The 12,316-nt window shown below is 39.8% G+C and overlaps 1 protein-coding gene and 1 long non-coding RNA gene across 14 annotated transcripts in view; both read left to right on the top strand.

Annotated features, from left to right (window-relative positions):
• The window catches only part of LOC126064399 (uncharacterized), a 305,820-nt gene extending 300,326 nt beyond the window's left edge, over window positions 1-5,494 (top strand). For all 10 annotated transcript variants that reach the window (XR_007514502.1, XR_007514495.1, XR_007514500.1 and 7 more), the window contains one exon: window positions 5,148-5,494. This is a non-coding gene — a long non-coding RNA (uncharacterized LOC126064399). The remainder of the gene's footprint in view (window positions 1-5,147) is intronic.
• The window catches only part of FHIT (fragile histidine triad diadenosine triphosphatase), a 1,766,300-nt gene that overhangs the window by 1,104,749 nt on the left and 649,235 nt on the right, over window positions 1-12,316 (top strand). The window lies entirely within an intron of this gene.

Raw genomic sequence — 12,316 nt, 5'->3', positions numbered from 1 at the left:
CGGGGTTGTTAGCCAATGTCACAAAATAATATGTGTACTGTTTAATGAGAAACTAGTTTGTTCTGTAAACCTTCATCTAAAGTACAATTTACAAAAAGAAAGAAAAAGAAATCTTTCCAGAGAATAAAAATGGCCAAAACTGAATTTCCAGTCCCACATGCTCTTCCAGAACCTTGCCATCCCCATTCAGAGGGGAGTCCCTTCCCCCTTTTATTGAATGTAGATGGCACTTTGTGACTGCCTCTACAAAAGAAGGAGCCCTGATGGCCCAGTGGTTAAAAGCTATGGCTGCTAACTAAAAGGTCGGCAGTTTGAGTCCACCAGCCACTCATTGGAAACCCTGTGGGATAGTTGTACTCTGTCCTATACCATGGGAATTGTCTTGACAGCAACGGGTTTGGTTTTGGTTCTACAAAAGAAGGCACATAGTGCTTGAACCTTTGACCCACACAAACTGACATGAAGTGGAGTGAAGGTAAACTATTCTCTTGAGCTCTGCCCAAACTGCAGATTCTTGCACAAAATAATATTATCTTGTTTGAAGCCACTAAGTTTTTAATTATTTATGCAGCCATGGCTAATAGAGATGACTTCACAGAATAGTCACCAAAAAAATAAGCCCAAATGGCCCTAAAGCATAGGAAGAGATACCGACTGTTACTCGTAATAAAAGAAATTCAAATTAAAAATATACTGAGATTTTTTTTCTTTTTTTTAGCATAACAGATTTGGCAAAAATCCAAACGTTATAAGGTACATTTTTTTTGTGACAAGGTTGTGGCCAAACTGGCCAAAGTCATATATTACCAATGGGGTGCAAAACAATCCAACTCCTACAGAGGAGAATTTAACAACAGTTAGCAAAATTACAAATGTACTTACCCTTTGATTTTGCAGTCCCACATGTGGGAATTATCCTATAGTAAAGTCTGCCTATACACAATTACACATGAAAAAGTTTATTCACTGTATATTATTTGCAGTAGTATAAAGTTAGAAGCAATTCAAATATAAGTCATGAGATGATATGCAACTGTTAAAATAGAATGCAAAATTATTCACTATAGATTAGTAAGTTAGCACAAGTAAACCCAGGCTTACCTTGCTTATTGGATAACCTGTAACTGAAAGAAACCCTGAAGACTTGCACCAGAAATGAACAAAAGGGGTACCAATGGATGGTAGGGTGAAACTGGAATAAACCAGGGCCTTGAACCGGTTCAGCCTGGTTCAGCTCCCTGCTGAGAAGCTGCATTCCAACAAGTTCACAGGTGATGCTGATGCTGCTGGTTAGGAACCAGTTCTGAAAACGACTAGCAGAGCAGTGGTTCTCAAAATTTATTATACATGAGAATCACCTGGGGATCTTGTTAAAGTGTAGATCCTGATTCAGTATACCTGGGGGTGGAAATGCAAATTCTCAGCAGGGATTTGAACAGGAACAAACAGGTTTTGAAACCCTGGAATAAACACAAACAGGGTTAGTGTGGAACTTCCTCAATGTATGGCTTGTTATATTGTTTTAATTCTTTAACCATGTGAATTAAAAGGAGACATAACTATAGATATGGGAGTGATTGAAGGATTAAAGAGTACTGTGAGCATATTTATGCCAAAAAAAAAAAAAAAGAAGAGAAGAAAAGAGGAAGAAAGGAATAGAAAGAGAAGCCCCAGTATCTTGTGTGGCACATTGAAAGCACTTTCTCTCCACTACTTTATTCGATCCTTTTAATACCTCTCAGCAAGAGCAAGGCCACACTCTACCATCTCCATATTACAGATAAGCAAACCGATGCAAAGATCAGAAAAGTGATTTGCGCAGGAGCACAGGGTCAGAAAGTAGCTGGGACATGCCTGGATCAGAGAAGTAGCCTCTTTTCTCAGGCAACTTACTGTCTTGTGAGGAGAGGCATTGGAAGGGTTACACAGGAAGTGAAATTGTCATAGGGTGGAATAAAGATCCCATGGCGGTGGTGTAAGGATAGACTGGAGGAGAGGGACTCTAGGCATGTGACCAGTTAGGAGCCAATTACAGTGCCCTCGTGGGGGTATTAAATAGATACCCAGTGATTTTCACTGGGACAGGGGGTACCCAAAATACCTTATGAGAGGCACCACCAACCACTCATCACAATCAAGGCTTATTGCATTGAATTGATTGTAGGCAAGCAGGGTCAATTGAGAGGAAACATGTCCAGCTGTGAAATCAAGGTCTGCACAAATGTGGACATGATGGCTTGGTTGGCTGAGATAAGGTGAGGTGAGGTGAGGTGAGGTGAGGGAGCAGAACAAGAAGCACAGATGCCTGGAGAACAGGGCAAGGCATATTTGGGAAAGAGTGAGTCCTAGCTCATTTTGGGTGAAGGATAGGTATCGTTTGGGGGGAGAATAGTAGAATTAAGGCAGGGGAGATTGTTGGTAAGTTGAAGCCGTAGAGATGAGGATCTTGAATGTCAGAATGAAGTCCAAGGCTTTCATTCTGGAGCCTTAGCAGACAGATGGGAGGTTTTGAGTTAGAATGTCTATTATGTGAGCTGTGCAGAAGAAAGACAAAAGTTGAAGGAAGGTCAGTGGAAAGACTTTATAAAGATCCAAGCAAGAAACTGTAAAAGGGCAAAGCAGAAATTGTGTCAAATATTTGAAGTTTGGAGGCATTGCTGGGAAAAGGGAAAGGACTTAGCAACTGACAGAATGTAGGCATGAAGGAAGCAAGTGGCAAAGACGATCTAAAGCTATGGCATTGCTGTGGCCAAGACGATGGGAATACCATTGATAGAAACAGGGAAGTCAAAAGAGCAAGCTGGGGCCCTGGATGTATCAAGCTTAGTTTAAAGTATACTTGTAGATAGCTGTAAAGCACCTTGGCAGCAGAAATCAGGTAGGTTTCATTTACCATTGCACTGGCAGCATTTGAAGGGCTGTTGACTCAGTGTAGGAGCCCTGGTGGTGCAGTGGTTAAGTGCTTGACTGTAACCAAAAGGCTGGCAGTTCAAATCCATCAGCAGCTCCTTGGAAACCCTATGTGGCAGTTCTACCCTCTCTTGTATAGGGTTGCTACGAGTTGGAATTGACTCGATGGTAATGGGTTTGGTTTTTGGTTTTTTGACTCAGTGCAGGAGCCACGGCAGCACAGTGGTTACGCACTCAGCTGCTAAATGAAAAGTTGGTGGTTTGAACCCATCAGTCGCTCTGCAGGAGAAAAATGTGGCAGTCGGCTTCCATAAAGATTACAGCCTTGGAAACCCTATGGGGCGGATCTACTCTGTCCTATAGAGTCACTATGGATCAGAATTGACTTGAAGACAATGGGTTTGTTTTTTTAGTTTGACTCAGTGGAAGTACTTTATAAATGTGGATGAAAGGGAGGGAACATAGCAAGGACAGTAAATATCTAACAGACAGCTGGTATTCTTATATACGTGCATTGTATCAATCAGAGGAAAAAAAAACAGTAAGATATATGTATGTACTAAGAGAGTCATTACAAGGAATTGGCTTATGCAATTGTGGGGTCTGGGAAGCAACTTTGAGGTTCCTAGAGCAGGCTGTCAGGAAGGGAAGACAGGAACGGGGTGCAATTCCATAAGGACAGACTGCAGGGATTGCCCCCAGGCAGTCAGGAAAGGGAAATCACAGGCCAGCTGGCACCCTGTAAGCATCGTTGTCCATAGGCTTTCTCCCAAGGGAAAGCCTAAATCCTCCTCTAAGGCCTTCCTACTGATTATGTCAGGCCCACTCAAGGTAATTGTCCTAACTTAAAGTCAACTGATTAGGGACTTTAATTACATCTGCAAAATCCCTTCAGAGCAGCACCTAGATTAGTGTTTGTTGGAATAACTGGGATTGTAGTTCAGTTTAACCAAGTTGACACATTAAAAAACCTGCCACCGACACCATAATTTATGAATACACCTTTAATTTAGTGTATATGTCTCTCATTCTGTAATGTGAATTAAATATTTATTTCTTGGGGTGGGTGACAGACTCCTGTAGTGATAACTCAAGGAATGTAAATCTATTTTTGGCATTAGCGTAAATGGTTTCTTGAAGGCATTAATTCACCTCCCGAACACTGGCACAAACAAATTTGAGTTTGTTCCTGTTACAGTTTGGCACTCTGCATGTCTAAAATTGTTTCAAAGGAGGTCCTTAAGTAAGGTGGAGAGGCTTTTGCTTTGTCAGTACTTATTGCTATTATGTGTTGTCAGCCTTGCCCCAGCCTGCCTGTGTCCCAAGGCAATTCATATAAACCTTGGTTGCCACATATTTATGAGAGAGCTGTTGGTTTATTTCCCAAAGATCTTATCCAGGTGCTTGGCAGGGGACAAAGTATTATTTTCAAAGTGTTAAAAACATGACTACATAGAATAAATATGTACTGATATTTAATAGGGAATTCTTTAATAGGGAAACATATAATCCAGGAGCATTTTTAGAAATTGGGCTTTGTTTAAAAAAATGAGAGAGAGACAGAGGGCAAAAAGAGAAGAGAGACAAGAGGTAGAAGAGAGATGGAGAGATGGGGGGACATGGAGAGAGAAGAAGAGGGAGGGAGAGAGAGAGCGGGGATAGAGAGAGAGTGTGTGTGAGAGAAATGATCTGAATAGGATTTTTAGGTTGGATGCTAGACTAGTTAATGTTCTACAGGGCAATAAAACCATAACCTTCGGGATTATCTTTTGTACTAGACAGAAATCTACCAGCTAGCCTGTAACGTCCCTGTGGCCGGGCACTAATCAAATGGTATGTACCAAATTCAAACCTAGGTACAACCCCCTAGAGAAGTAAATAATCCTTAGGTGAGCTTTTTAAACAATGTCAGTGTGACATTGGAAGGCCATGCCACAAACACTCCCTCCTGTATCTCCAAGTGTCTGATCATTTTCCTAACCAGGGCCATATTGATTTCTGTGTCATGATAGGTGCCACAATGACATTCTTAGAAAAGTCCATTGTTTTTGTCCTGGAAACAGTATAGCAAAAGAGCCTTACAGTAATTCCTTCTACTTCTTTCTTCAAATTATTCTGAAACAGTGAGTGTGAATTAGCAAAGAAGGTGAGGGAAACATGTTATGAAAAATGTAGGTATCTGCATAAGTATCCATCAATGCCATGATATCTGTAACATGGCTTCATTCTGTAAACAGTGCAAACTTACAGGGCAAGCAGCAACAAAACGATGAGTTTGCAGATGGCCTGCCTTAGAAATCCAGTTCATGAAGTGACGTAGATTCGGGATTAACGCCGCTGAGAAATTTGCAGTGAGACCTCATCTGCTGATAATCTTCATTGTGTTGCTGCCGCACGTCCATGAAGCTGTGTCCAGTGAGGAGCTCTGCTTCTGTTACCATTGTATCCAATTTCTGGCCAAACATCTACTTCTCATTTGTCTTCGCATTTACCATTTGCCAATGTCACACGTTGAACTACTGAGATTCTTAAATGTAAGTGACACCCATTTTTAAGAAATAAGTGTTTCATGGAGGGTATTTTTAGGTTGATGGTAAATTTGTTCTCATTTTTTAGTTTGTTCTTCAGACAAATAGTGTAATATATACCGTTCCTCTGTATCCTTATTGAATATTTTCTACTAAATCTATCCTTTTATGATTCTGAAATGCCAGCTTCAGTTTTTTTATTAATTCATACTGACCCTGTGCAGAGCTGTCTGTCTCAACTTAATGGCTATTTATAATATATGGATGGCATTCCCCTGCCATTAATGTTTAATGAATTGGCTCCTGATCCAATAGAGTCTAATAAAGGTAATCACCAGAATACATTGCCTTTCTGCAGTGCCCTAGAAACTTTTTCTTACTCCCTGCTGTATACCTTTGGCCTGCTGTCTCCCTTTTTGCTTCTTCTAGTGTACTCTCTCTCAACCTCTTTTTCATTATTTAGTCCAAATGTGTACATTTTCATGCTTCATTTTTTTTCAGGTCGGGATGACAGACTTTCGTGTAGAAACTTTAAAAGTATCAGCCAACTGATGGCTGGAGGGAAAGACAAACCTCTTAAATGTCGACAGGAGGTAGATGTATTTACGTGCAGAGTAAATAAACATTAAAATCGTAATAATAACAGAAGATTCTTCTTGGCCGTATCCCGACCTAATCACTCAATTTGAGACATGTGTTAGAAACAGACTTGGATTCTAGAATTACATAGTAATAATGGTTGCACAACTTTGTGAATATCCTAAAAACCATTAGAATTGTATACTTTTAGAAGGTGAATTTTATGATGTGTGAATTATATTTCAATTAAATGACTGGGCTAGCTGAGTTAGGGATCAAAGCTGAGCGTCTTCTCACATGCGCGCACGCGCGCACACACACACACACAGCTGCGTACGCACACATACACGTACTGCTCCCTGCTGTCACTTATAAGCCACTTTTTCCCCATCTCTAGTGAAGGCAACTATGGCTTGCCTATGAAATCCATCCAATTTGTACAGTTCTTTGCTATTGAAGAACCTAAACTGAGGCTTGTATTTACACCAGTGTACACTTTTTCCACACTTGATAGAGTCGGAATCCACTCGATGGCACTGGGTTTGGTTTGGTTTGGTTTGGTTTGGTTTTTTACACTTGATAGTCTTTCTTCAATCAGAGTGACTTGAACCTGAGACAGTTTAGTTCTGCCGTCCATTACTTGTGAAAAGCTAGCCAGCTACCCCTCTTCTTTCCTAGTTAGGCCCTACCCTTACAACTAATGCAATTTTAAACACAATGGCTGCTGGATCCACCTTGGAGCCCTGTTTTCCTAAAACCATGGGTCAAAATTTTGGCAGCCCCCAAAATCCTTCTGCATGTTTGACATAAAGTTTTCTGGATCCTACCCCCAGAGAGCATCCCAAGAATTTTTTTTATATATGCTTTTTTTTTTTTTTAATTAATAGGCTTTATTTTTAGAAAAGTTTTAGAATTACAGCAAAATTGAGCTAATGGTACAGAGTTCTCTCATACCTCCTCATTCCCACCCACACTTTCCCTACTACTAACATCTTGCATCAGTGTGATACCTTTGTTACAGTCAATAAACCAATATTGACACGCTGTTACTAACTAGAGTCCACAAGTTTATAGTAAGGTTCACTCTGGTTGTTTTGCAATTCTTTTGATTTGACAAATGCGAATTGTCATGTATCCACCATTACAGTCTCATACAGAGCAGCTTCACTGCTCTAAAAATCCCATGTGTACCACCTATTCATCTCCCCTCTCCTTTCCCTCAACCCCTGGCAACCACTCATCTTTTCAATGTCTTTATAGATTTGCCTTTTCCAGAATGTCATATGTTTGGAATAATACAGTAGGCAGATTCTTCAGATTTGCTTCTTTACTTAGCAACATGCATTTAACATTCATCCATGTCTTTTCATGGCTTGATAGCTCATCTCTTTTTATCACTGAATAATACTCCATGGAACAGATGTACCACAGTTGGCTTATCCATTTGTATACGAAGGACACCTTGGTGGCTTCCAATTTTTGGCAATTTTGAATAAAGCTGCCATAAACATTCATGAACTCAAAGAGCTTTCTGTTTAGTGAGGTGTAAGACAAGTGTTGGCTGTAAACTTTCCATAAGACCACTAGAAAAACCTGTCGATCAAACAAAGTTATATTTTTAGATCTACTGTAATGAAGAAATGGAACATACTGACAGCCTGAGTAGTGTCTCAAAGCAGGAAAACCAGGGAAGGATGTTTATGAATTTAGGGGTTGGGCTGGACGATTTTAAGGTAGGTTTTGCAAGGTAGGGAACTGAATGGAAATTGGGCAGAGTTCAGGACAAAATTTATTTGAATTGGTGGCATAAAGGGATGAGGATCTTGAAGTAAACCTTGCTGATCACCTTGCTAAGTAAGATATTTCAGTTGGTTTATCATTTTTGGTCCAAAATCAAGTATTTCCCGAGCAGGGAGCTAAGTCATTTTTGTTTGCAGTATTACTGGACATAGGAATATGGCCCATCCCAGTCAGTTTCACTTGTCACAAGTAAATGACTTTAAACTCTAAAAGCCTAATCACAAGGAGGATTTAAGTAAAAGGCAACATCCTCACCTTGATAAATAAAAGAAAGTAGCTTCCTCTTTATTACTAATCAAAAAATTTTTTTTTTAATTAGATGAATGTGAGGAAATTTCTCATTCTAACATAATTCTGTTTAGGAATGCAAATTAAGCTAGAATATTTTTTTTCCCAAAGCAAAGCTATGGACTTTTCTAAGGAACCCAAAAAAAACCAAACCCAGTGCCGTCGAGTCGATTCCAACTCATAGAGACCCTATAGGACAGAGTTAGAACTGCCCCATACAGTTTCCAAGGAGCGCCTGGCGGATTCGAACTGCTGACCCAATTAACCACTACACCACCAGGGTTTCCTTGAAAGCCATATTTAATTCTAATGCATTGCAGCCATCCCTGCTAAATCTGTGGGTATGAGTGTTTTCATTAAAGTCTTTAATGCATACAATGTGCTGGGCCATACATACCTCCTGCCTGGGCACTGGGGCCCAGCATACCTTACTCAGAATGACTCTCTCTTGAAGACTTCTCTGTAGTGAACCTGAACAGGCTCAAAACCTGGCTAGTCCCTAAACTCATTCCCGTGGACTTCAAGAGACTACCTATTCTCTATTTTAGTTGATCCATACTCTTCTCAACTTATAAGAAATAGCTAGGCTTTTGCCTTGATTTTTGAACCATGTCTTGTTGCTGTTGTTGCTGATGTAGATACATTTTGCTTCAATAAAATTCAATCGTTGTGAACATAGCTTGTGACCATCGTCATTAAATGTGAAGAGGGAAGAATAATATTTAAATGGCTATATCCACAAAATAAATGCCCAATTTATTTCACGTTATACGTTATCACATATATAAAATATATCCTGAAGCAAAGTGTTCAGGTAAAGGTTCAAAATGTCTATTCATTCTGCAAATACTTACTGAGTGACAGGTAGACAACAATGTATCTTTCAGGCACTGGGCATTTGAAGTTGGATGTTCAGTGGTGAACAAAATGGAACCAGTGCTGGCCCTCACAGAATTTATAGTTTAGTGAGGAACAGAGATGTTAAGCCAAGAATAAGACACCTAAATGTAATATTGCAGCTCTGAGAAGTGGTGTGGAAGAGAGTTACCTGATGTTATAAAAAGCATATAACCATGGTGTTGTGGAAGGAAGGAGAGAAGATAACAAGGCAGAGTAACATGGATGCAGAAAACAGATGTGTAATAGCCTGAAGGAGGAAGGAAGTAGGTCTCAGGGACCTATCAGCCCTGACATGATGCAGTTTGTCATATTTGTGTTTTTTAAATTGTCTCTTTTAAAATATTATTTTAATAAAGGCTACAGAAGTGCTTTTTAATATTTCATCTTCACAAAGAGAAGATGCTTTTATTCATTTCTCTACATGTTTCAGAGCATTACTCTTTTTGCGATTTTAAACATTTGTGAAATGATCTTTCAACACGCCCTTTACAACAACTTAGCGCTCATCTACATACTTACCAACAGAAATCGAGCTTTCGTGTTAAATAAACAAACCTGGAGTTGAGGAGGTACCATTATGTTCATTGCCGCCTTTCAATGGTTATTTACTGTCATATGGCTTATTGACAGTGACTGGATTTACACCATCAGTATAATCATCATGAAGAATAGTGAGCCTGTTCTTGTTAACAGAAGAATCACACTTCTAATTTAATACAATTTTTTTTGAAAAGTGAATTGAATTCAAAGAAATATGAAGTTTTTATTACACTCTGTGCTTATGACAGAACATTAGAGAAATACCAAAATCTCCAAATCTTCATTTTCCAGCTAACTGAAAGGCAGTGATAAAATTGCCTGTCTAAGCAAATTATTTCTTACCCAGATATTCTCTTTATGTAAATCTTGTGTTTTAAACACAGTGCTATAAAAAAGAGGTCTGATATGTGTGGTTTTTACTCTACTCAGTTGTTCACCTTGTTAGAGAAATAGTGGGTAGTTTAACTGTGTAGAGTGTGGGTCAGATAAATTCAAACCCAATTCTTAGAGTTTATTTTCATAGTGCCTCTGAGTCCCAGTTCAAAGAAGGCCACTTGATTTCCTATCATTGTGCAGCCATCTGTTTCTGTTAGTGGTGGGTGGATGGAGCTCTAGAGTTTCTTTCTCAAAATCACTGTCCGTTCACATATGACACAGTGAAGGTCCTACACAAGGGTCTGCTGAGGCATTCACAGTTGCAGATCTTGTCAGTCTTGATTTGTAGTCCACCTCCTGTTCTGTTGAGCTTAGGGACTGTAGCTCTAACCTATCTGTCTCCATGATCTCAAACTTATTTCGTATAGAATTGACTGCTTACTGGAATCTTCATCCTCGTTAAAGTTCAGAACTTCAGAATATTTTTCAGCTAGGTTTAGAGGTCCTCAGTTTATCGACCTCTGTATGCCTCAGGATTTGATGAGTTCACTTTTGGGGAATTGGTAGAGTATGAAGAAGAGAGGACTCACCATGACCGTTTCCAGCACATTCCCTATGCCCCACGTAGTACCAAACACACACTGCCTTTCCAGAAATGTAATGATTTTGCTGAATATTTGCTCAGTCCTGTGTCCCTGACCTTGCGAATCTTAACTTAAGGCCCAGTCCATGTGGCTCTGGTTGATGTAGTTTTCCCTGATTCTCCCAGCCTAGCTAAGCATTGGGTTTTTCTCTTCTGTACTATGAGCCTCAATTTTAGGAGCACTTGTCAGATTCTACCTCACGTTGAAGTTAATTGTATAAATGCCACTTAACTACTTAAGAGCAAGTTTACATTGTTGTTTGCTTTTGTATCTCTCTGAGCACTGACTCTCTGGCCCTCGGCAAAATGTTCCTGAGTTGACTAGTGGGAGGCAGTATTGCAGAGAGGTGAAGAACTTGGATTTTGGAGTCAGGCTGCCTGGATATGGGTCTCAGCTCTACCACTTAGTAGCCTCATGACCTTGGACTGGTCTGTCAATCTTTCTACGCCTCAGTTTCCTCATTGGGTCTTTGTGAGGATTCAGTGAGACAATGCAAATGATAAACATTAACAATTACAGTGGACAGGAATTCAGAATATTCATGAAGCCTACACATTACTATCTACTCTTGTATGCATTCACGGATGTTATTGAGTATCAGCTTTGTGCTAGGCACTCTCCTAAGTGTTAAGACTACAAAAATGAATGGTGAATGTCTTAGTAACATGCAAAAGAAGGATCAAGACCAGCAACAGAAGCTCAGCATAGCTCAGCACAGGATTTTTTTGTGACAATGATGTTGTAATGTGAATTGCGTGGCGATGAAGAGCAGATATACCAGAAAATGATTATCATTTGACCTGGATGTTACTAAACACTTGATAATACCTCTTCCCATTGCCATCAAGTCGATTCTGACTCATAGCTACCCTATAGTACAGGGTAGACTTGCCCTCATAGGGTTTCAAAGGCCATAATCCTTACAGAAGCAGACTGCCACATCTTTCTCCCTCAGAGTGACTGGTGGATTCAAACTGATGACCTCTTGGTTAGCAGCAGAGTGCTTAACCACTGCACCACCAGGGCTCCTGATAATACATAGGGACATGGATTCTGATATTAATCAGTTAAGTAGTTTTTTTTTAATCACTTCTAGTCTCCAGTTTAGTCTATTTCTAATTGGTGAACAAGCCCATTAGCAGAGTTGCTGATATGAATAACAGAATCTGAGGTTTCATGCTGTTTTTTCTCTTTGTTATCTATGCTAATAAGTTACCAGTGACCTCAAAGGTAAGCAAAAGAAGGTGGCCCCTAAACAGCAACTGTCTACCACATTATTTCATAGGTTCTTTTTAAAATTTTTTATTTTGTTGTCATTGTTGAGAAAATACATAGCAAAACATACACCAATGCAACAGCTTCTACAATTGAGCGACATTGATTTCATAATTCGTAGATTCTTAATAATAGACAGCATGAAGAAAATCCCGTATAGGTCAGGTGTGAGTCCTATTTTGCTGAGTACAGTAGGGCACCCTACTTTCCCCTGTTGAGACCTTTGAAAGTTGTCTTTTGATGTCCTTTCTGTGTCCTGTAGAAAGATGAGCATCGTTAGTACAGTCTACTGAGCCACATGGTTTGATAGCAAGATATGGCTTTCTCTAGAAGGATCAAGTCCTTTCCTGTATTCCTCCCCGTGGTTCAGTGTGAATTCTTTTATCTTTCCCCACTACCTCCTTCTTCCCAATCCCTGTTCCAGCCTAATCTCTGAAGTTGAATAGAGAACCCTACTTTGAATAATAGCCCATTTTA

Source organism: Elephas maximus, chromosome 20 (genome assembly GCF_024166365.1).
Source record: "Elephas maximus indicus isolate mEleMax1 chromosome 20, mEleMax1 primary haplotype, whole genome shotgun sequence".
Taxonomy (NCBI): Eukaryota; Metazoa; Chordata; class Mammalia; order Proboscidea; family Elephantidae; genus Elephas; species Elephas maximus.
The sequence above is the reverse complement of the archived record's forward strand: the minus strand, read 5'-3'. Positions and strand labels throughout refer to the sequence as shown.